Source organism: Moschus berezovskii, chromosome 7, assembly GCF_049115385.1.
Source record: "Moschus berezovskii isolate FMDL1 chromosome 7, NW_MosBer_1.0, whole genome shotgun sequence".
Classification (NCBI taxonomy): domain Eukaryota; kingdom Metazoa; phylum Chordata; class Mammalia; order Artiodactyla; family Moschidae; genus Moschus; species Moschus berezovskii.
The window spans coordinates 71,902,884-71,926,965 of NC_142466.1; the positions used below are offsets into that span (position 1 = coordinate 71,902,884).

General features: G+C 41.7%; 1 long non-coding RNA gene across 3 annotated transcripts in view; it reads right to left on the reverse strand.

The window, feature by feature from the left end:
• LOC129556862 (uncharacterized) overlaps nt 1-24,082 on the reverse strand; it is a 622,407-nt gene that overhangs the window by 269,204 nt on the left and 329,121 nt on the right. For all 3 annotated transcript variants that reach the window (XR_016037858.1, XR_008686110.2, XR_008686108.2), the window contains one exon: nt 14,033-14,220. This is a non-coding gene — a long non-coding RNA (uncharacterized LOC129556862). The remainder of the gene's footprint in view (nt 1-14,032; nt 14,221-24,082) is intronic.

Below are 24,082 nucleotides of genomic sequence, written 5' to 3' on the forward strand. Positions count from 1 at the left end.
AATTCCCCAGGTCGGTAGGTGCCCAGTATGCTACTGGAGCTCAGTGGAGAAATAACTATAGAAGGAATAAAGGGATGGAGCAAAAGCAAAACCAATACCCAGTTGTGGATGTGACCAATGATAGAAACAAGGTCCGGTGCTGTAAAGAGCAATATTGCATAGGAACCTGGAATGTTAGGTCCATGAATCAAGGCAAATTGGAAGTGGTCAAACAGGAGATGGCAAGAGTGAACGTCGACATTCTAGGAATCAGTGAATTAAAATGGACTGGAATGGGTGAATTTAACTCGGATGACCATTATATCTACTACTGTGGGCAGGAATCCCTTAGAAGAAATGGAGTAGCCATCATGGTCAACAAAAGAGTCCGAAATGCAGTACTTGGATGCAATCTTAAAAATGACAGGATGATTTCTGTTCGTTTCCAAGGCAAACCATTCAATATTACAATAATCCAGGCCTATGCCCCAACCAGTACTGCTGAAGAAGCCGAAGTTAATCGGTTCTATGAAGACCTACAAGACCTTTTAGAACTAACACCCAAAAAAGATGTCCTTTTCATTCTAGGGGACTGGAATGCAAAAGTAGGAAGTCAAGAAACACCTGGAGTAACTGGCAAATTTGGCCTTGGAGCACGGAATGAAGCAGGGCAAAGGCTAATAGAGTTTTGTCAAGAGAATGCACTGGTCATAGCAAACACCCTCTTCCAACAACACAAGAGAAGACTCTACACATGGACATCACCAGATGGTCAACACCGAAATCAGATTGATTATATTCTTTGCAACCAAAGATGGAGAAGCTGTATACAGTTAGTGAAAACAAGACCAGGAGCTGACTGTGGCTCAGATCATGAACTCCTTATTGCCAAATTCAGACTTAAATTGAAGAAAGTAGGGAAAACCACTAGACCATTCATATATGACCTCAATCAAATCCCTTATGATTATGCAGTGGAAGTGAGAAATAGATTTAAGGGATTAGATCTGATTGATCGAGTGCCTGATGAACTCTGGACGGAGGTTCGTGACATTGTACAGGAGACAGGGACCAAGACCATCCCCATGGAAAAGAAATGCAAAAGAGCGAAATGGCTGTCTGAGGAGGCCTTACAAATAGCTGTAAAAAGAAGAGAGGCGAAAAGCAAAGGAGAAAAGGAAAGATATAAGCATCTGAATGCAGAGTTCCAAAGAATAGCAAGGAGAGATAAGAAAGCCTTCCTCAGTGATCAATGCAAAGAAATAGAGGAAAACAACAGAATAGGAAAAACAAGAGACCTCTTCAAGAAAATTAGAGATTCCAAGGGAACTTTTCATGCAAAGATGGGCTCGATCAAGGACAGAAATGGTATGGACCTAACAGAAGCAGAAGATATTAAGAAGAGGTGGCAGGAATACACAGAAGAACTGTACAAAAAAGATCTTCACGACCAAGATAGTCACGATAATGTGATCACTGACCTAGAGCCAGACATCTTGGAATGTGAAGTCAAGTGGGCCTTAGAAAGCATCACTACGAACAAAGCTAGTGGAGGTGATGGAATTCCAGTTGAGCTATTTCAAGTCTTGAAAGATGATGCTGTGAAGGTGCTGCACTCAATATGCCAGCAGATTTGGAAAACTCAGCAGTGGCCACAGGACTGGAAGAGGTCAGTCTTCATTCCAATCCCAAAGAAAGGCAATGCCAAAGAATGCTCAAACTACCGCACAGTTGCACTCATCTCACACGCTAGTAAAGTCATGCTCAAAATTCTCCAAGCCAGGCTTCAGCAGTATGTAAACCGTGAACTCCCAGATGTTCAAGCAGGTTTTAGAAAAGGCAGAGGCACCAGAGATCAAATTGCCAACATCCGCTGGATCATGGAGAAAGCAAGAGAGTTTCAGAAAAACATCTATTTCTGCTTCATTGACTATGCCAAAGCCTTTGACTGTGTGGATCACGATAAACTGTGGAACATTCTGAAAGAGATGGGAATCCCAGACCACCTGACCTGCCTCTTGAGAAACCTGTATGCAGGTCAGGAAGCAACAGTTAGAACCGGTCATGGAACAACAGACTGGTTCCAAATAGGAAAAGGTGTACGTCAAGGTTGTATATTGTCACCTTGCTTATTTAACTTATATGCAGAGTACATCATGAGGAACGCTGGGCTGGAAGAAGCACAAGCTGGAATCAAGATTGCTGGGAGAAATATCAATAACCTCAGATATGCAGATGACACTACCCTTATGGCAGAAAGTGAAGAGGAACTCAAAAGCCTCTTGATGAAAGTGAAAGAGGAGAGTGAAAAGGTTGGCTTGAAGCTCAACATTCAGAAAACAAAGATCATGGCATCTGGTCCCATCACTTCATGGGAAATAGATGGAAAAACAATGGAAACAGTGTCAGACTTTATTTTTTTGGGCTCCAAAATCACTGCAGATGCTGATTGCAGCCATGAAATTAAAAGACGCTTGCTCCTTGGAAGGAAAGTTATGACCAACCTTGATAGTATATTAAAAAGCAGAGACATTACTCTGCCAACCAAGGTCCGTCTAGTCAAGGCAATGGTTTTTCCCGTGGTCATGTATGGATGTGAGAGTTGGACTGTGAAGAAGGCTGATCGCCGAAGAATCGATGCTTTTGAACTGTGGTGTTGGAGAAGACTCTTGAGAGTCCCTTATACTGCAAGGAGATCCAACCAGTCCATTCTAAAGGAGATCAATCCTGGATGTTCATTGGAGGGACTGATGCTAAAGCTGAAACTCCAATACTTTGGCCACCTCATGAGACGAGTTGACTCACTGGAAAAGACTCTGATGCTGGGAAAGGTTGGGGGCGGGAGGAGAAGGGGACGACGGCGAATGAGATGGCTGGATGGTATCACCGACTCTGTGGACATGAGTTTGAGTGTACTCCGGGAGTTGGTGATGGACAGGGAGGCCTGGCGTGCTGTGATTCATGGGGTCGCGGAGAGTCGGACACGACTGAGCGACTGAACTGAACTGAACTGATTATAATCAATGCAATTGAATAGGATAGGATAGGCTGATAGAAGAGTAGAATAGAAAATAATAGAATTATAGCATGTGAGAGAGAAAGGTTTTGTTTTTCAAGGTATTTCAATTGTTTATAGATTTATGTAAATGTGTACCAGGTTTGATATCAAATGTCTTTCTTACTATGGGTTGCCACAGTAAGTTTGGAAAATATCAGTTCCTTCAGGTTAAGACAGCTGTGTCATGGACCCCTATGTCTTCTGTTCACTGTCCCAGTATTCTTTTTTTTTTTTTCTGTTTTCACTGTACTTGAGCACATCTGTATATTTTTTTTTAATGTAATTAATTTATTTTTTATTGGAGGCAAATTATTTTACAATATTATATTGGTTGGTTTTGCCATACATTGATATGAATTTGCCCCGGGTTTACATAAGTTCCCCCTCCTGAACCCCCCTCCCACCTCCCTCCTCCCTTTATCCTCCCTCTGGGTCATCCCCGCATGCCAGCCCCGAGCATCCTATAACATGCATTGACCCTGAACTAGTGATTCGTTTCACATATGACAACATACGTGTTTCAATGCCAACACTCCTCATTTGTCTTTGTTTCTAGTCTCTTCCCTACCATGGTCTAGCTTCTCTGACAAGACTCTCTCTTGAATGTTCCACTTGAAATGGAAGGCACAGAACCTCTCAGATAGGACAGGACTGGGAGTTGTGCAGACAATACACACCTTGGGGCAGGAAGACGGGCAGGAGTTCTCCCTACTACAGTGTTTGCTAAGTTCTCAGATGCCTTCAGCAGTGGAACACCAAGGTCATTGATCCTATTGTAGCCACGCGTTCCAGGAAACAAACTCACTCAGAAGGACAATGCAGATAGTGAAGTGCAGTTTATTACACCGGCGGGCCCAAGGCAGAGTCTCCTCTTAGCCAAGGACCCCGACCAACATTTGTGAAAATCTTTTATACCCCATGTGTACGTGTCTGAACCCACCACTCCAAATTCCTTGAGACTTACATAAACCAAGGAAAATACAACCCCAGTAACCCCATCATTCATGTGCTATGTGCTCATGTGCTCAAAGAGTCAAACAGTTAGCCAATAATCAATAAGCCCGAGGTTACACTCTGAGAGATACAGAAAAATTTACAGCCTGTCTGGAGGAAGGGGTGATTAGTGTATGTTTTCTCTTAGGTGATGAGTAACCTAGATACGATCTTCAAGGTTCCCCTGTCTGGAGGGGGTCTTATCCTTCTGTTGTCATTTTCATAGCCACTAAACACAGAGTTCAGAGTCCATTGGAAAGGTGGTGAGCATGATCAGCATGAACAGGCCTAAGATGAAGTCCAGGCCCTATGAATTCCTTCTTCACTATCACCAGAGAGCTTCCAAAAAAGTGTCTGTTGGAGACTTGAATTCAAAACTATATAATGCACAGATGCTCTACCAGGTTTCAGAGTAGTGCCAAGAGAGAAAGACCACCATCCTGTCCACTCCAGTCCCACTCACGCTTATTAACTCACTGAATCTGTGGGCTATGCAGTATCATTTCACCTCACTTTACAATAAGAAAACTGAGGCTCAGAGATACAAATAAAAAAACTTGATGTATTTTAGGACTGTCATAAAACTTGCAGTAAATGGTCATCAGACAACCTGTAGTGTGCTATACATCACAATGGTGGTAGCTCTCACTTAAATAGCATTTCATTGTTTTCAAGACACTCTCATATCCCTAGTCCAATCATCCAGGGGTATGTGCAGGGCTCATGATAGAACTTCTGTTCCAGATGAGAACATGGGTCCAGGGAGAGTATGTTAGTTGTACAAGACCGCACAGCTAGAAGGTGGTACAGCTACCTGTAACTTGAGAGCCATCTAAATCCAATGCTATTTTTGTGGGCCTCTCTGCCTAATGCTGACAGTTTTACTCAGACCTACTGAAGCAAATGCTGTTTATTTTCCCGGGTCTGGAAATTTACAAAGAGATTCTAGGATGCTAATGCTTTATCTGGCTATCCTGTTATGGCCAAGATGGCATGAGCGTTTGTGATTCTAGAATAAGATGGATTCTTCCCATAAATGGCCAACAAGTATGGGCCAAGTTGAAAACATTATTTACATCCGTCTCAGACAGTAGGTGAATCTGGTCAGGGTGCCAGGGAATATATGAGAAAATCAGGCAGCATTAATCTCTGTAGCATGTGTGAGGAAATAAAGACCCCCTTGACTGATGGTTGGCTTGATATGTCTGAAGAGGATTAAGTTTGGCTGCGACAGAAATGGCTGGGGAGCCAAAGTGAAGAGAACTCGATGAGGTATGGCCTTCAAAGTTTAAACTTCTAATCTCTATGGACCAGAGTGACTTCGTAAGGAATTCAAGAAGAACGCAACTCGCTCAATATATAATAGGATCCTGAAATCCTAAGAATGTTTGCCTGAGGCCAGAAAAAGGAAAGAAGTGTACTGGTGCCCACTGTGGGGTGAAGTCTCAGACATACTGTGGCAGTGCTGCTTTGATAACTCAGTGCTATGGAGGTATTATGGGCTTGATGACATTTGCAGGGGTTGACACCCACCCAAACTCATCTTCTAAACGAAGAGCTTAATAGATAGAAGCAGCAGCTAAACATATCTGTTCTTTCACCCAAACTAACAGACTGGAAAAGTCAAGCCCAGCAATAAATGGAATTTAATCTCTGGTATTTAACCCTAAATACCATCATGGATTTCTGAGGTGATTCTCTGACCATGCCCCCCCAATCCCTGCTCACAGGTTTTTCTTCCTTTAGGGGTTTGTTTTTTTATAATAAGCTCTACTTGCATTTGCAAAATATAAAAAAGTGAACTTCCAGATGGACTTCTTAAAGTGCAATCCAAACATGAGGGAAACAAGAAATCCAAAAGTCAAAGGCAAGTGGGAGGTTTTCTTCTCCCCCAAATCTCTGGGGAGTCCGATTCATTCAACATGTTCACATTCTAGTTTCATTTCCATTTTCTATAATAAGAGATGAAGATGTAATATGTCAATGTTGATGTATCAGAGAGATGATGAATTCCAGGCTAAAACACAGCGACATCTGCTTGGAAACGAGATGGAAGAAATTAAGATGCTTACCATGATTATTTTCCTCCCGAGCAAATTTATAGTATCTTTGGTCTCAAGGGCAGAAATTCCAGACAGATTAGCTTTTCATCTCCTAGGTAACTCTCTGAACTGCATAGCTATAGAAATTCATTGCTTTAACACTGGGTGTCCTTATTAGGGAAATATCTTAAATTCTGTGCCAACAAAGAAACTCATTGACTACTAAGCAATAGTCCTGAAAATATTTATGACATGGATTACAAACAGGTGCTCCAAATAGAACAAAAGCTGGGGTTATTCACCACTTGGACTAACTGGGAAAATTATTTACACCTAGCACAGTACATTTTATGCTTTTAGTACATATTTTTTCTGGGCTATATGTCCTCATATTCTTGGGATGGTAAATTTGCTTAAGTACCAGAAGGAACTGGTGAATGTAAATAGAGCTATATAAATAATAGGTGCTAGAGCACTAGAATTGCCTGTACTATCTATACTCATTCATAAATTATTCAGCTAAAATGTATCCAGTCTCTACTACATGCCTGTGTTCAGCACTGGAGATGCAAAGATAAATACAATATGACCACTGCCTAGTTCAAAATTTGTTTTATTTATTCCTTTCAAACATCTTAGGAAGCTGTGCAGGCATAAGCATGTCCATTTCATAGATGAGGAAGCTGAGGCTGGAGGAGGTCACATACCAGGAATTATCAAAGTCAAGACTGGTACTCCAACCTTTTTTATTTAAGTTCAGCGCTCTGCCCACTCCCTTACACACTGGCATGATTAAGATGAGACCCAAAGGGGGTTTGGATGACCCAAGGGCAACCATTCACAGTGTCTGAGGACATCAAAGTTGGCTTTTGACCCAGTATTAACATCCTAATACATTCCATTTGCACTTTTTTATCCAGATGTTTAGCACCATGTAGATATACCTGTGGTCTCAATCAAGACTAAACAATACTTTGCAGGAATTACCAAAATGCTCATTGAAAAACTATTCTCTTCAAATTGCATTTGAAATGATCAGTAGGGTAAAGGGTTTAGACATTTTTGAAGCAGTTTCTCTCCGAATTTAAGCAGCAAGAGTTGTAAAATGTTCCCCGAAATATTGCTTGGCATGAAAACTTCTTTCAACTCAAATGAGCCATTGATAAAAGGAATTTGTTAAGAGAGACAGGAATTGGGGTGAAGCTCATTAGCCACTTGGTTGCCAGGGAAGCGAAGCTGCCAGAGGAGACTGGATTGGAGATGAACATGGGGTGGGGTGGAGCGTGGGTGTGTGTGGGCTGAGTACACGGGTCATTTGCAGTCAATAAGGGGCAAAGAGGACATTTTTACACCCTTACTAGGTACAACTTATTTGTTTTTTTTTAAATACTGGCAGAATCAATATGTGGCTACTCCAAAATAACCGTGGTGAAATGGAAACAGCACAACAAAATGGAAATAATTTGGGGGTCAGAAAAACCTAGATTTGAGGATTCCCTCACCTGTTAGTTGTGTGACTTTGGGCAATATTTTAATTTCTCTGAGTTTCCATTTCCTCATCTCCAAAATAAAGACAATCAATCCTACCTCATAGGATAAATATGATGAAAGATTTGAAAGCACTTATTAAATTATTAAACAGTATATAAATCCAAGTTTTCCTTTTCTGTTTACAAAAAAATTCAAATTCAGATCCAGTGAATATATCTCTATGCGCAAATATTATTCTTCACTGATACACTCTGTCTTCCAGCTGCCCCAGCCTTGGTCACACTTGCTCTGGATATTTCCTATGACTGTACATTCAGAGTGCCTTCTGTGGATACTTCTAAGGCTTCAGTTCTGTGGTCACAGGCCTGAAAATGTTACATCTCTGATTTGGGAAAGCAAGGCCTGTGATTAGTCTTCTAAGCACAGTTATACCAAAGGCCATGGCCAGCCACTCAAGTACTCTTGCCTAGAAAATTCCCTGGATGGAGGAGCCTGGTAGGCTGCAGTCCATGGGGTCGCTAGGGGTCAGACACGACTGAGCACCTTCACTTTCACTTTTCATTTTCACACATTGGAGAAGAAAATGGCAACCCACTCCAGTGTTCTTGCCTGGAGAATCCCAGGGACAGGGAAGCCTGGTGCGCTTCCGTCTATGGGGTCACACAGAGTCAGACATGACTGAAGTGACTTAGCAGCAGCAGCAGCATACCGAAGGCCACACACAGACTACGTTCAGATGTCTGATGGCCATCTTGAGTTTGACTCTTGATTTCTAAGCTCTCCAGCTTGTTCCTTCACCAGTTCCTATCATCTCAGTAAATAGCAACTCCATTCACTCAGTTGTTCAGCTCAACTCTTCTGTCTACTCCCCATTAATGTCCAGTCCGTCCCTTAGAAGTATTGTCACTTCTATCTTGAAATACATCATGAATACAACCTCTTGTTGCCTCCCCACCAGTGCCACCCTACTCCAACCCACAAATTTCTTTTGTCTGAATACTGTCAATCTTCACTGGTTTTTCCACCCTTACCTCTTTACAGTCTATTATTCTTATAGCAACCAGAACAACACTTAAAAGATATAACTTAGGCCAATCAAGAGACCTTCAATAGTTTCCTGTCTCATTCAGAATATGGATGAAATCTTAAACCATGGCCTACAAGACCCCTGCTGAGCTGAGCTGTCTTCCCACTACCTCTCAACTTCATTTCCTTCCATCTACTCACTTAATCCTGCCACTCTGGTACTCTAGGCCACCAATTACCCTCTTGCTTCAGGAAGAATTGTGCTTGTCATTCCCCTTGAATGGATCATTTTTATACCAGATATTCACATTTCATTTCTCCACTTTACCCAAGATTCTGCAACAAACATCATTTTTTCAGAGAAATGATCTCCTGGTCTCCTGATCACTTCTGATGTTTGTTATTCTTAGCACTGACATATTATGTTATGTTATACCATATTATATTATGTAACACCATATTGTATTATATTATTGTTTACTGTTTGTCTCTCTACTGGTATATAAGCCCCACAGGGGCAGGCACTTGATCTCTTTCATTTGTTGCCATATCTCCAGCATTTAGATTAAATCCTCTCATTGTAGATGTTCTCAGTGGCTTTATGACACATCCTTGAACCTACCAGGAATAAGGAGGAGCGATAAAAGAGCACAGAAGTCCCAGCTAACAGGAGTTAAATTACTTGCCCAAAGTTATAGACAGAATATATTCAATAAAAAACTGAGATCTGAACCAAAGGGATTCAGAACAAACCACCCCAAAATATGCATTTTGCATACTGATTATTTTGAGCTGAAGGCACAGGCCAGAAGGGTTCTCTGACTTCCTCTCTGTGACATGAAAAAGGTTATAAAACTTCCTATAAGCAAGGTGACCTCCCTGCACCAGGAAGAGAACATTCTTATCACCAGGTAAGTTGACACCAAAATGGATCTGTACAAACAAATCTACTAAAATAATCCTTATATTCCATTCAGTTCAGTTCACTTCAGTTCAGTAGCTCAGTTGTGTCCGACTCTTTGCGACCCCATGAATCACAGCACGCCAGGCCTCCCTGTCCAACACCAACTCCCGGAGTTCACTCAAACTCATGTCCATCGAGTCGGTGATGCCATCCAGCCATCTCATTCTCTGTCATCCCCGTCTCCTCCCGCCCCCAATCCCTCCCAGCATCAGAGTCTTTTCCAGTGAGTCAACTCGTCACATGAGGTGGCCAAAGTATTGGAGTTTCAGCTTTAGCATCAGTCCTTCCAATGAACACCCAGGACTGATCTCCTCTAGAATGGACTGGTTGGATCTCCCTGCAGTCCAAGGGACTCTCAAGAGTCTTCTCCAACACCACAGTTCAAAAGCATCAATTCTTCGGCGATCAGCTTTCTTCACAGTCCAACTCTCACATCCATACATGAGCACGGGAAAAACCATAGCCTTGACTAGACGGACCCTGGTAGGCAAAGTAATGTCTCTGCTTTTTAATATGCTATCTAGGTTGGTCATAGCTTTCCTTCCAAGGAGTAAGCGTCTTTTAATTTCCTGGCTGCAATCAGCATCTGCAGTGATTCTGGAGCCCAAAAAAATAAAGTCTGACACTGTTTTCACTGTTTCCCCATCTATTTCCCATGAAGTGATGGGACCAGATGCCATGATCTTTGTCTTCTGAATGTTGAGCTTCAAGCCAACCTTTTCACTCTCCTCAAGAGGCTTTTGAGTTCCTCTTCACTTTCTGCCATAAGGGTGGTGTCATCTGCATATCTGAGGTGATTGATATTTCTCCTAGCAATCTTGATTCCAGCTTGTGCTTCTTCCAGCCCAGCGTTCCTCATGATGTACTCTGCATATAAGTTAAGTTTCCCCAATATATTTCCTAGTCACTTTCCATGATCCTCTGCCCCTAGAAACTTAAATGCCTTTTCCTTTGTCTTGTTACTTTTCCACAAATTTATCATTCTTTGTTTAAAAGGGTATGAGTTCTTCTCAGTCCTAAGAGCTTCTTAGCACCTTCAGAGGTCCAACTCACCTATATCTGGGGGCTACTGCAGAAAGGTCCAATTCAGTTTAAATGCATTAGGGAGGCAGCACTGCTTCTCTTGTAGCTCAGTCAGTAAAGAATCTGCAATGCAGGAGACCTGGGTTCGATTCCTGGGTTGGGACTATCTTCTGGAGAAGGAAATGGGGAAGGCTCCCATATACATGTAAAAATATTTTTTCTTATGAAGGCTCCCATATACATATAAAAATATTAAATACAATTTCTAGCTTTTCTCCTATTAACCTATTTCATGACAGTTTAATTCTCAGGTATAGTCACAGAACCTAAGACGATAAAGGAGAAGTTCATCTCCTATGGAACAATACTGTAAACAAACCATGGTGGTAGTTCAGTTGCTAAGTTGTGCCCGACTCTTGCAACCCCATGGACTGTAGCCTGCCAGGCTCCTCTGTCAATGGGATTCTCCAGGCAAGAATACTGGAGTGGGTTGCCATTTCCTTCTTCAGGGGATCTTCCTAACCCAGGAATCAAACCTGGGTCTCCTGCATTGCAGACAGATTCTTTACCGACTGAGCTACGAGGGAAGCAGTGTTGCCTCCCTAATGCATTTAAACTGAATTGAACCTTTCTGCAGTAGCCCCCAGATGTAGGTGAGTTGGACCTCTGAGTTAGTTCCTGGAGTATGAAAGGACACCATAGAATTTCTAGAGCTGATAATCAGGGACATCGAGCCAGGACCTCAATGACCACTCCAGGAACCTCTGGTGGCTTGTACCTCTGACATTCAGGAAGCTGTGAGAGGCATAGCCTCCTCTCAGACCCTAGGAGGGTCTCCCAAATGAAGACTTCAGCCTGTTGGTCCAGCCTGAACTGGTATCATGGAATTCACTCAGAGAAAAGGTGAACTTTAGCTTGATTAATGATTGTGAAACTCATTGGGTTTCGGTTCCTAGGGACTGCTTCTTTCCTCTAATTCTCTTGAAATCTCTCAGCTATGGAAGCTGGTCACCAGGAAAATGTTTGTAAATATCCCTCTAGGGGGCTGTCCCCTGTGCTGGAGACAATGCCCTGACTCTAGAGTCTTACCAGATCCTCTGAAGTCTGCAGAGGAGATGGGCCAATGTTTGTCCACATATCTAAGGAAGGAGACATTTTCGAGCAGGTACCACTTGGCCTTGATAAAGGCACTTCTCCCCTGTCTCGTGAGAGGCTGGTCCAGTCCTTTCTCTATCTCCCAAATCCTAGTGCACTCTGACGTGAACTGTCTTCACCAGCGACAGAACAAGTGAAAATCCTTATCATGACATTTTGATCCCATACAAATATCAGTTCTTACAATCTCCAAAATTCTCTCACTGTGCTCTGCACAGGAATTACCGATAACCAAAGTTATTCTTCTCTCCAGAGCCTGATGAAAGAGAAAGCTATTTTACTGAAGATTGTTTCTTTGACATTCACACTCCAACAAGGATAGTCTCTTCTGGGCCTAATTTGACTTCTTTATGTGCCAAGAGGAAACTTTCCATCTGAAGGGCAGGCATTCAGATAACTGAAGAGCCTTTAGGAGGTACTTTATAATTTCCTTGAATTTCCTAGAATGTTTGGAGAATAATGTGTATTGATTAGCTGTCTCTTTCAAAATGTTTAACATTCTCCTATCCTTTTTTTTTTAAAGGGAATTAACAGTGAAGAGAGAAAATAAAAAGAATATACCGACTCACTCATCCATGTTTTCTGACTAAAAGGGGTGTGAATTAAAATTCCACAAAATGTAATGGAGTCCATGCAAGGACATTGGAAGCCAAGCAGTTATTCCTGATAAATTTGGAATTGAGGTTGCGAAAATAAGAGAGATGGAAGTGACTCCTTGAAACCATGTCACAATCTGAATCTGATACCAGGATGGCCAGCATTACTAAATGACGACTTCAGGAGTTGAGGGTTGAGATGGGGGGACATGTAACCTTCAGCTGCCCAGCACAAAGGGAACTGGAGATCTGATCATGCCACAGACCTAGTACATGTCATTCACCATACAAGTGTATGACACTCCAGGGCAGTGTTCTCACAGAGAATTCTGCTTCCAACCAGTGAACTAGCACACACACACACAAAATTACAGCTATGACCAATGATGTCATATAATAGCAAAACAAGCATATTGGAGGGTTTTTTTTTAAGTATAGTACCCTATTTGCAGGGCTTCTGAATTTTTGTTTTTCTTTCAGCCTAGGCCTTACCTTGTCACCCCAGGAGACTGCCCTTTTAGCACAGCAAAGACCACCCACTCATGACACATCAATGAGCCATGGTTGAAGCTTTGCTAGTGAAAAGAACATCAGATTTAGAGATAGGAGACCTGGGCTGTATTCCTGATTGTTGCAGCTAGCTGCATAACTTAGCACAAATCACCTAATTTTTTTAGGACTGTTGCTACATCTATAGAATGCAAAACCTGGAAAATTTAAAGGACTAATCTTATGAAGGAGGTATTATCATCTCCTTGTTACAGGTTGAGGAAACTGTGGCCATGCAATTAATAAGGAACAGAACAAAGGCAATGTAAGATTTTTCAGATCATGTTTTCAGTGTCTATCTACACAATGATTTCCTGAGCTGCTCTTGATCATGAAGGAAGAGGAGTGACCAGGAAGGGATGTCAGTAGAGAGGGGAAAGAATGGCAGTGAAGCTATGCTTAAACACTCAAAACTCAAGTTCACTCATGCTCTTGTCCCTTAGAGATACCCTCTGGCTTCTAATGTGAGGAAAAGACCAGTCTCTAAATCTCTGAGTACCAACACAAGTGGACGTGTTGCACAAGTAGAAACAAAGGCCTGGAGTCCTACTTTAAATGCATTTTATATTTAATGCAGTTAACGCACAGTACATTAAAAGTTTCACATTAAACTTCTTCCACTGAGCCTAGTTTCAAGTGTGAGGTGGCAAAAAATAACAGCTCCTGAAACCATTTTCTCTTTTTTTCAAGGTGTCCTTTAGGGAAGTTGGAGTTACAACAAAGAAAGTAAAACAGAACCTTTGCTTTGGTCTTCTTTTCAGCTTTCCTGTAACCCTCAGGCCCCCTCTCAGTGCCAGCTATAGCCCCACCTCCTTTCCTCTGACAAGCCTTAGCTGCAGCCTCATCTCCTCAGGGAAGCCTTGCCTGGCTGTCTCCAGAGTCAAGGGACCTCTTCAACCTTCCCCCTGAAAGCACTAGGAACCTCTCCTCCTCAGCATATCACATGCTTGTCCTTGTTCCATTAAATTTGGGTGATTATTGGTTAAGCATCTGTCTTCCTGACAGACTCTGAGCTTCCTGAAGACAGTGACTGTGCCTGCTTTGTTCACTCCTAGGCCCATAGAGCCAAGGGCAGTGCCCGGCACAAGGCGGTAGGTGTTGGCTGAGCCACACCCTCGTTAGTTTCCCCTTCCTCCCCAGGGTCTGAGTCACTTACCACCAAGAGCTATTTGCAGAGCACACACGACGTGTGGCATGGTGTTGAGTGGTGCGGAACCCGGGAACTTTTCTCCACTCCTGGAGTGAGCTGGCACTGAGCTAAGAGGCAGCCACTGCTGTGGCATCTCAGAAACAATGTGGCATCTTGCAGTCAGGACAGCCTGCTTCGAACTTCATTTTCCCCATCTGTAAAACAGGAATATAAACGCCTCAGATGCTTACCTCGCAGAGTTGTTCTAAGAATCACATGAATAAACAATGAAAGAGGTCTCTGTGTCACGTAGCATCTCACTGTGAATGTCCGGTTTTTATAAGTGGCATGAGAGGTGGGTGACTTTTCTTAACCCCTACAGCAGAGCTCTCTTGTGGCTCCTTTTAGCACATCCTCCTCTCCAATTTCCTCCTAGGTGTGTGGTCCCAGAGTTCTCATGGCCTAACCCCTTATTTCACAGATGGGGAAAGTGCAACTCAGACTGGGGAAGGGAACTGCACCAAATCTCACATGAAGTCAGAGGCAGAGCCAGGACTTGAACCTGGGCATGTGGTGTCCTTTCCACCCATTCACCCAGGGCTGTGTCCTTAACATGTCTCCTTCAGTCAGTTTCCATACCCCGAGATGGCTCTTTCTGCCCCTTTTGAAGCCATTCCTACCCTCACTACACAGGCTACAGACACACAAAGGTGCTGGCTCAATTGTTTGTTAAATATGAGTTTAGTTGGATGAATAGTTGTTAGAGGTCCTAAAATATTTTGGCATGGGCCAACTTGGTCCTTAACACCCCTCTCATTTTCAATTCATTATTTTAACGAGGCACCTTACCAGCATCCCCTCTTACTCTCTCCCTGTAAAAATGAACATATTTTTCCTCTAGAAGAGAATTTAAGATTCATTTCATGCTGGGGGAGAGAAGAGTCTAGCAGATCAAAGCCCACATCTGTGGAGCTGAGGGCAGACAGGGAGAGGGGACCATAAAGGAGGAAGGGTAAATAGTGTGACAACTATAGTGACGGCAGTAAGAGCACCCATGCACTGCATTTTCTATAGCAGTGCTGTGCTGAGCCCTGAGCCTGTGTTATCTTAGTTCAAAAACAGACAGTAAAAGGGTACACTGTGTTGAACAGTATCCCCCAAAATTCATGTCCATTTGGAATCTCAGAATGTGATCTTCTTGGGAAATAGGGCCCTTTAGATGTAATTAGCTAAGATGAGGTCATTCTGTAAAAGAAGAGAAAACAGAGACCCAGACACACAGGAAGAACCACATATGACTACGGAGGCAGAGCTTGGAGTGATCCATCTACAAGCCAAGGAATGCCAAAGATTTCTGGCACCTACTAGAAGCTGGGAAGAGGCAAGGAAAAATGCTTCCTGAGGCCATTGGAGATAGAGTCGGGGCCTGCTAACACCTTGATTTTGTATTGCTAGCCTCCAGAACTGAGAGAGAATAAATTGCTGTTGTTTTAAGCCATCTAATTTGTGGTAGTTTGTTACAGAAGTCATAGAAAAGGAACAGAGGAAGTATTAAAACTCCCATAACCTAGATAAAGTTAGAAAATGTTTCAAATCCAGCATCTTTGAACTTGATAATAACAACAGAAGGAAGCTGGGGGATTCCTGTGATTAGTCTCCATCTTATGGACTAGCCATCTGAGGCTGGAGATTGTAAGACAAAATGGTCATGTAAGAGTGAGCATTACAGTTGAGACATCCATTTCAAGTTAGGCCCAGAGAGATGCTCCCCTCGAAATACAAATTCCCCTCCTATTGCCCATCCTTTTCTCCCTTCTCCAAACAGAGGGGGAAGATCCTGTCCCTTTCCCAGCATCATCTCGGGCAGGGCAGACCTCAGAAAACCATGAGCTCTCAGGCTCCTCCAGCCCCCCAGCCAGGCCTGTTTCTAGGTGTCAGGCCAACTCTTCTTAGATCTAACTTCCTAACTCTGATGTGCAGGGAAGATAATCCAAAAATTCACAGATATTTGGTAAACTAGGAACATAGTCTTGATCTAATAAGACAAAATTGGACTATATTTGAAAAAGTAGAGTGCAGTCAGCTTGTTACTTGGCCTTGGATGTAAAAACACTTCAACTAAAGTGGTTTCTCCTTATCATTAATTCTCCTAAAGAGAAATTTACCTAAAAGTCATCTCCCTTAAAGTGTTTTGAAAATTAGATGAGATTAAAATGAGGATGTTAAAATGAAATTAAGCAATTGTTTTAGGGGGCAAGATTTTAGTTAACAGACCTGGACTTTTGAATGTCAAGTTCTAACTATTCTAGAAGTTATGGGAGAGATCATCAAAGGGCTTGGAGTCAGGAGTGATGTGTGCTCTGGAAAGGCTAACTGAGCAGCCATGAGAAGGATGGATTGCAGAAGAGACTGGAAGACCATTTCATGGAGGTTGAGGTAAAGGTCCAAAGGAGAGAGCTGAGCCCAGGGCTGGGGCAGGAGAGGCCGAGTGAAAGGGCGGATCAAAGACAGATGGCAGATGTACAACGGCATTTACTGATGGCTGATTATGGGAAATCAAGTGGGATAAAGCCTGGATTTTAACAATCAATGGAAGTGAAAGGAGGAGAAGGAGCAAAGACAGGCAGGAAGGTGAGTCTGGTTTTGTCAGCATGGATGTGAATGTGACCATGGGAACCCTGGCCAGTTATCTGAATCCTTGTCTGCTCATTTCTGGACTTTCTTTTAGCGACAGAAATACAAACTTCCATCTTATTTAAGTCATTGATATTTTGGGATTTCTGTTTCTTGCAATCAAACATAAGCCTAATACCAATATTGGAGCTTTTTCCTCACAACAACAATCCCCTTTAAAAAGATAACTACTTTATCCCAAGAATGTTTATAACTTTAAAAGAAGCTTCTTCCCACTCTCAGAATTCCCATATTCAACCTATTTTCAAAGCTTACAGTTTCTCCTTTAAAGATAACTTTTATATTTGCCTTTCCAGTCTAGCATTCTTGATGATGCTTCTGTCTACATGACCACTCACCTGGCATAGCATCCCTCCTCTCCATCCCACCAATGCAGACACTGCTGAAGGCCTGCCACACACTGCCCTCATTGACAGCCTTACAGCCTGCCCCAACAATTTCAAATGCCCCACCTAACTTTCAAGATCTTTCCAAATCTGTCTTTGACCTATCTGACATTATTTTACACCTTTAACCAACATGAATTTTAGTTCTAATCAAGCCAATCTTCTTTCTGAAATACTATAGCCATTCCCAGCTCTGCAATTCACTCCACTTATTCTTTCTACATGAAATATCTTCTCACTCTTCACTCGGCTACCGTGTATACTTTTGTGTGTATTTAGCTATCAACATCTTTCAAGGACTTGAGAAAATCAGTCACAAGATATGAACAGGTATGACTTGAACCAGGATGAAAATCCAGTGAGGCTACAGCCAAGCTCCCAGCTGGAGATTATAAGCAACTTGAAAGCAGAGATCCCTTCCAACACCTCCTCAACATCAACCCCTTCCCCATAGTTCTGAGAAGAGTGATCAATACTGAATCTGGAGAGATTCTCCAAGTGTGGGAAGAAAAATAATGCAAAACGAAAGTGACATCATTTAAAGATTTACAGACAAATAACTAAAACTAAAACTATGTGATAGACTTCCCCACATAAATATAATTGGAGTTAAAAACTAGAATCTAAAACCTCATACCCTTTAGGATGGTTACCATCAAAAAATAGAAAAAGTACAAGTGTTGATGAGGATGTGGAGAAATTGGAGCCCTTGTGCTCTGTTGGGAATGTAAAATGGTGCTGCCACTTTGGAAAACAGTGTGGCAGTTCCTCAAAAAATTTAAAATAGAATTACCATATGATCCAGCAATTCCACTTCTAGGGATGTACTCACAAGAATTAAAATCAGGGTTTTGAACAGATATTTATACACCCATGTTCATAGAAGCATTTATTCACAATAGCCAAAAGTAGGAAGTGTCCATTGATGGATGAATAGCTAAACAAAATGTGGAATATACATAAAATGGAGTATTATTCAGTCTTAAAAAGGAAGGAAATTCTGACACATGCTACAATATGGATGAACCTTGGGACCATTAAATAAATAGTGTATGATTCCACTTATATCAGGTACCTAGAATAGGCAAATTCATTGAGACAGAAAATAGAACAGTGGTTGCTAGGGGCTAGGCAGGGAAATGAGGAATTATCGTTTAGTGGGTTCAACACTTCTGTTTGGGAAGATTTTCTGGAGATTAGTTGGTATAATAAGGCAAATGTACTTAACACTACTAAACTGTACACTTAAAAATGATTAAGATGGTCAGTTTTGTCACGTACTCTGCATCAATTAGAAATACATGTGCTTTTTAAAAAAATAGAATGTACAGTATTTGGTGTTCAATTCTGGAAACACATTTGAACCACCTGGGGAATTATTAAAACAAGACATTGATTTCCCCTTCCCACTCCCCTTCTCCTCCCCTACAGATAGTCATTTAATGGGTTTGAAGTAGTGTCTTGGATGATTCTACCACGTAACCACAAGAATCACTAGCACAGGAATTAAGGAAAAACGTCAGTGATCTCACATTTACGTTACAGATATGGAGTCTTATAAGAAATACGTGAGAGGAACAAGAAAGAGCCTGGACTTCAGTTTAATATACTTGAGGTTGACTCCCACCCTACTACGTCCTAGCTTTGTGACATAGGGCAGCTTAAGCCTCAGTGCCTGGCAAAGTACTCAGTGTCTAGCCTGATGCCTGGCACACAGGAAGCTATCAATAGACATTAGATTTAAAAAAATAACACATCTCTCTGGGAGCATAATGACTATATGGTTACATTAGTCTGGAAAATTAAGTATCAGAAACAATAAAGGTAAAGTCCCAAAATAGTGACACACAGTAGGCATGCAATAAATAACAGATATTATTACAAATACTATGGATAGAACTTGAGATCATTCAATTCAACCTTCTCATTTTAAAGAGGAAAACACTGGGGACCAGTTAAGAGAAAGAATTCTTAGTGTTCATTTTATCATATAATAGCCTTCCACAGTTTAAATTTCTATTCTCTGAAATTGCCTACACTAAGACTTCCAAAAACCAATGCTGCTGTTCAAACCATCACTTATGACAAGAAACTGTGATGTGTTCAGATAAGCCTGTAGGTGCCTTGCTCAGTAATGTTAGATGGCAGAATGTATATCTTTGTGACAATCTGTAGAACATCAAATCTAAGACTTGAAACTCCACAGGTCTGAGTCACTATGTATCGAAGGCAATTTACCTAGGTTCCCTGGGGAGTAAATCTCTCCTTACTGGTTTTCAAGAGTTTTCTCTAATATGAGGCTTCAAAGCTTCCACCCTAGCAAGACCTCAGTAACCTAACAGTCACCCATGGTGCCCCGTGGCTCTGTTATTCACTGACAGCCCCTACAAAGTGTGACCAAAGAGGGAGGTACACAGACCATTTCTGGGGCCCATTAAAAATGAAGATTCCAAGACCTGAGGGTATAATCTTGCAGCCTCTATTTTCCAGAATCCCAGGTGTCTCTTAAGCACCATAAAGTTGAGAATCATTGTCATTCCAAAAACCATCTGGCAGTTCGTTTATTCCAGTGTTCAATATCTTACTGAGCAGGTACTCCATTCAGGCCCTGACTTTGGCACTAAGTCAAAGAAGACATTGTTCTTATCCTCAAGGAACTCAGAATCTGCTAGAGGATAGACAAACTGCAGGTGATACAGTACAGTGTGATCATTTACTCATTTCATCATTCACTAAATAATTACCAAGTTCAGTTCAGTCTCTCAGTCATGTCTGACTCTTTGTGACCCCATGAATCACAGTACGCCAGGCCTCCCTGTCCATCACCAACTCCCGGAATTCATTCAAACTCATGTCCATCAAGTCGGAGATGCCATCCAGCCATCTCATTCTCTGTCGTCCCCTTCTCCTCCTACCCCCAATCCTTCCCAGCATCAGAGTCCTTTCCTGTGAGTCAACTCTTCACATGAGGTGGCCAAAGTATTGGAGCTTCAGCTTTAGCATCAGTCCTTCCAATGAACACCCAGGACTGATCTCCTTTAGAATGGACTGGTTGGATCTCCTTGCAGTCCAAGGGACTCTCAAGAGTCTTCTCCAACACCACAGTTCAAAAGCAACAATTCTTTGGCACTCAGCTTTCTTCACAGTCCAACTCTCTCATCCATACCTGACCACTGGAAAAACCATAGCCTTGACTAGATGGACCTTTGTTGGCAAAGTAATGTCTCTGCTTTTTAATATGCTATCTAGGTTGCCCACTGTATTCTAGGCATATAGAAAGGCTGTATGGTATAGTGGTTACAGAGCAGGACATGGCACCTGCTCTGTAACTCTTATATTCACTATCAGCATGACCTTGGGCAAGTGACTTAACTTCTGTATACCTCAGTTTCCTCAGCTGTAAAATGGATATAATAATGACACTTCTCTCACAGGATGAATGTGATGATTCTATGAGTTAACATATGTAAAGCCTCGAATAGTCTCCTGGCACATAGTAAGTGATGAGTAGATTTCTATAGGAATCTAAGCTTCACGAAGGCCAGGAGATGTGTCTTTTATCCCTAACACCTAGAGTGATACTTGCCACATAGTAGGCAATTACTAAGTATTAGTAGAATAGATATGAATTTTGCTGTCAACATGGCAAAGTGAACTGGAATTAACTGATTCTTCTCCCCACTTTCAACACATATATGTTCAGTTCAGTTCAGTCGCTCAGTCGTGTCCGACTCTTTGCGACCCCATGAACCACATATGTTGGGCAATATAAATAAACATTTAAAAATACATATGTGCTCTTAAAAGAAAGATAAATTCCCAGATACTGAAGAATCAAAGAAAGAAATCACAAGCAGAAATATAAGCAGAAGCTGGCATATTAGAAGTCTCGAAAACTGCCAGTTCTAGTGACGGTGGTGGTGGTGATGGCAATGGAGCAGATGAAGATGATGGATGGATGAAGATAGGTCTCAAGAAGAATTACAAGGCACAATCTTCCTAGACTAACTACATGAAAGTCATTCTTTCCCCTGCTTTTGCCTGTGATAAATATGACCCACATATTAACCAAACAGATTTCACTTCCATGAATGTGGGTCTACCTAGCTCATCTCTACCTTAACTGTTCACGTTCATCACATGATCACTGGATTTCATACACTGAACTAGTCTTAGAAATTTCCCTGAAGCACTTTTTCCTGGTGCTGGGTTGTGCTAGGTCACTTCAGTCGTGTCTGACTCTTTGCAACCCCATGGACTGTAGCCTGTCAGGCTCCTCTGTCCATGGGATTCTCCAGGTAAGAATACTGGAGTGCGTTGCCCTGCCCTCCTCCAGGGGATCTTCACAACCCAGGTTACAAACACTCATCTCTTATGTTTCCTGCATTGGCAGGCAAGTTCTTTACCATTAGTGACACCTGGGTCATCCATACACAAAGTTGTAAACTCATAGACTCTAATGTTTAGAAGAGACATAACATGTCAAAAAGTTCAAGCTCCTACCCAGTGTTTCACTTCACTGCTCACCATAGCCACTAAGGTTGCTCGGATTCAAACTTTCATCAGTTTGTTAGAAGAGATTAACATTGAGACTTCTTACAGACTATTATAACCTATCCTAACTCTAGTTGCTTGGGATACCAATCCATAAGGGATGCTGAAACAATAGAAAAATAGTAATATGGCACCTGTAAACTCAGGTTTCCACGTGAATCCTTTAAATAATTGGCAAAGTGTAAATTGAACCTGATAAAAGCAACATAAGACACTGGAATAGAGATTTTAAAAGTGTTCTCAGCTGGTGTTAACCAATTCAAAGTAAGTATTTCATTTTTTTGCATGTGCAAAGTATATAGTCCAACTACTGGCTATACCACTAACTCTGAGACTGGCTGGTTAAAGCCAAATAATATATAGTGCAATGTTGTTCATTGGGATGAGTGATTCATTTTATTATTTAAAATGTAAACACTTTCATACACCTCTTCCAAAGCTATCTGATTCAGAACAATCAACAATTCCTAGCCAATTCTAAATAAAGTATTATGATACACTGAGTAGTCTTTTATTTTTTAACATAAAGAGGCACACCATTTTATTACTAGAAAATCAGTTTCTCTCTGAACCTACTAAGATATTAAATATTTAGAGATTCTCCTTTTCAAAGATTCCCACATTTCTCAGTCCAGCCATGGTTCTATCAGTGCAAACATCCTCCCGTTACTTGTCTCTGGTTCCCCAAACACTCATACACATGCTTGGTCAGCCTCTGAACAGCAATTGTGCTTCTAAACAAACAGGGATTCCTCGAGGAAAAGTAATTCTTGTCATCTCCAGCTCTTTTCGACCCCATGGACTGCAGCACACCAGGCTTCCCTGTCCATAACCAACTCCCGGAGTTTACCCAAACTCATGTCCATTGAGTCAGTGATGCCATCCAACCATCTCATCCTCTGTCATCCCCTTCTCCTCCCACCTTCAATCTTTCCCAGCATCAGGGTCTTTTCCAATGAGTCAGTTCTTCGCATTAGGTGGCCAAAGTATTGAAGTTTCAGCTTCAACATCAGTCCTTCCAATGAATATTCAGGACTGATTTCCTTGAGGATGGACTAGTTGGATCTCCCTGCAGTTCAAGGGACTCTCAAGAGTCTTTTCCAACACCACAGTTCAAAAGCATCAATTCTTTGGTGCTCAGCTTTCTTTATAGTCCAACTCTCACATCTATACATGAACTACTGGAAAAACCACAGCTTTAACAAGATGGACCTTTGTTGGCAAAGTAATGTCTCTGCTTTTTAATATGCTGTCTAGGGTGGTCATGGATTTTCTTCCAAGGAGCAAGCATCTTTTAATTTCATGGCTGCAGTCACCATCTGCAGTGATTTTGGAGCCCCCACCAAAATAAAGTTTCTCACTGTTTCCATTGTTTCCCGATCTATTTGACATGAAGTGATGGGTCTGGATGTCATGATCTTAGTTTTCCGAATGTTGAGTTTTAAGCCAACTTTTTCACTCTCCTCATTCATTAAGAGGCTCTTCGCTTTCTGCCATAATGATGGTGTCATCTGCGTCTCTGAGGTTATTGATATCTCTTCTGGCAATCTTGATTCCAGCTTGTGCTTCATCCAGCCCGGCATTTTGCATGGTGTATTCTGCATATAAGTTAAATAAGCATGGTGACAATATACAGCCTTGACGTACTCCTTTCCCAATTTGGAACCAGCCTGTTGTTCCATGTCCAGTTCTAACTGTTGCTTCTTGACCTGTATACATATTTCTCAGGAGGCAGATCAGGTGGTCTGGTATTCCCATCTCTTTCAGACTTTTCCAGTTTATTGTGACCAACACAGTCAAAGGCTTTGGCGTAGGTAATAAAGCAGAAGTAGATGTTCTTTTGGAATTCTCTCGCTTTTTTGATGATCCAACAGATGTTGGCAATTTGAACTCTGCTTCCTCTGTCTTTTCTTTTTTTTTTAATTTTTTTATTTTTTTTTTCAGTTAAAAGTATTTTTATTGAAAAAGCACAAATGCAAAGAAATGAACAGAGGAAAATTTATGCGTCGAACCTGGACTGGTCACTTATGATAATATACATGCTACAATTCTATTCTCCCCAATCATTCCACCTTCACCCTCTCCCACAGAGTCCCAAAGACTGTTCTAAATGCCTATGTCTCTTTTGCAGTCTCTTATACAGGGTTCAGGTTACCATTTTTCTAAATTCCATATATATGCGTTAATATACAGTATTGATGTTCTTCTTTCTGGCTTACTTCACTCTGTATAATTGGCTCCAAATTCATCCACCTCATTAAAACTGATTCAAATGCATTTTTTTTGATGGCTGAGAAATACTCCATTGTGTATATGTACCAAAGCTTTCTTATCCATTCATCTGCAGATGGACATCTAGGTTGCTTCCATGTCCTGGCTATTATAAACAGTGCTGCAATGAACATTGGAGTACATGTGTCTCTTTCAATTCTGGTTTCCTCGG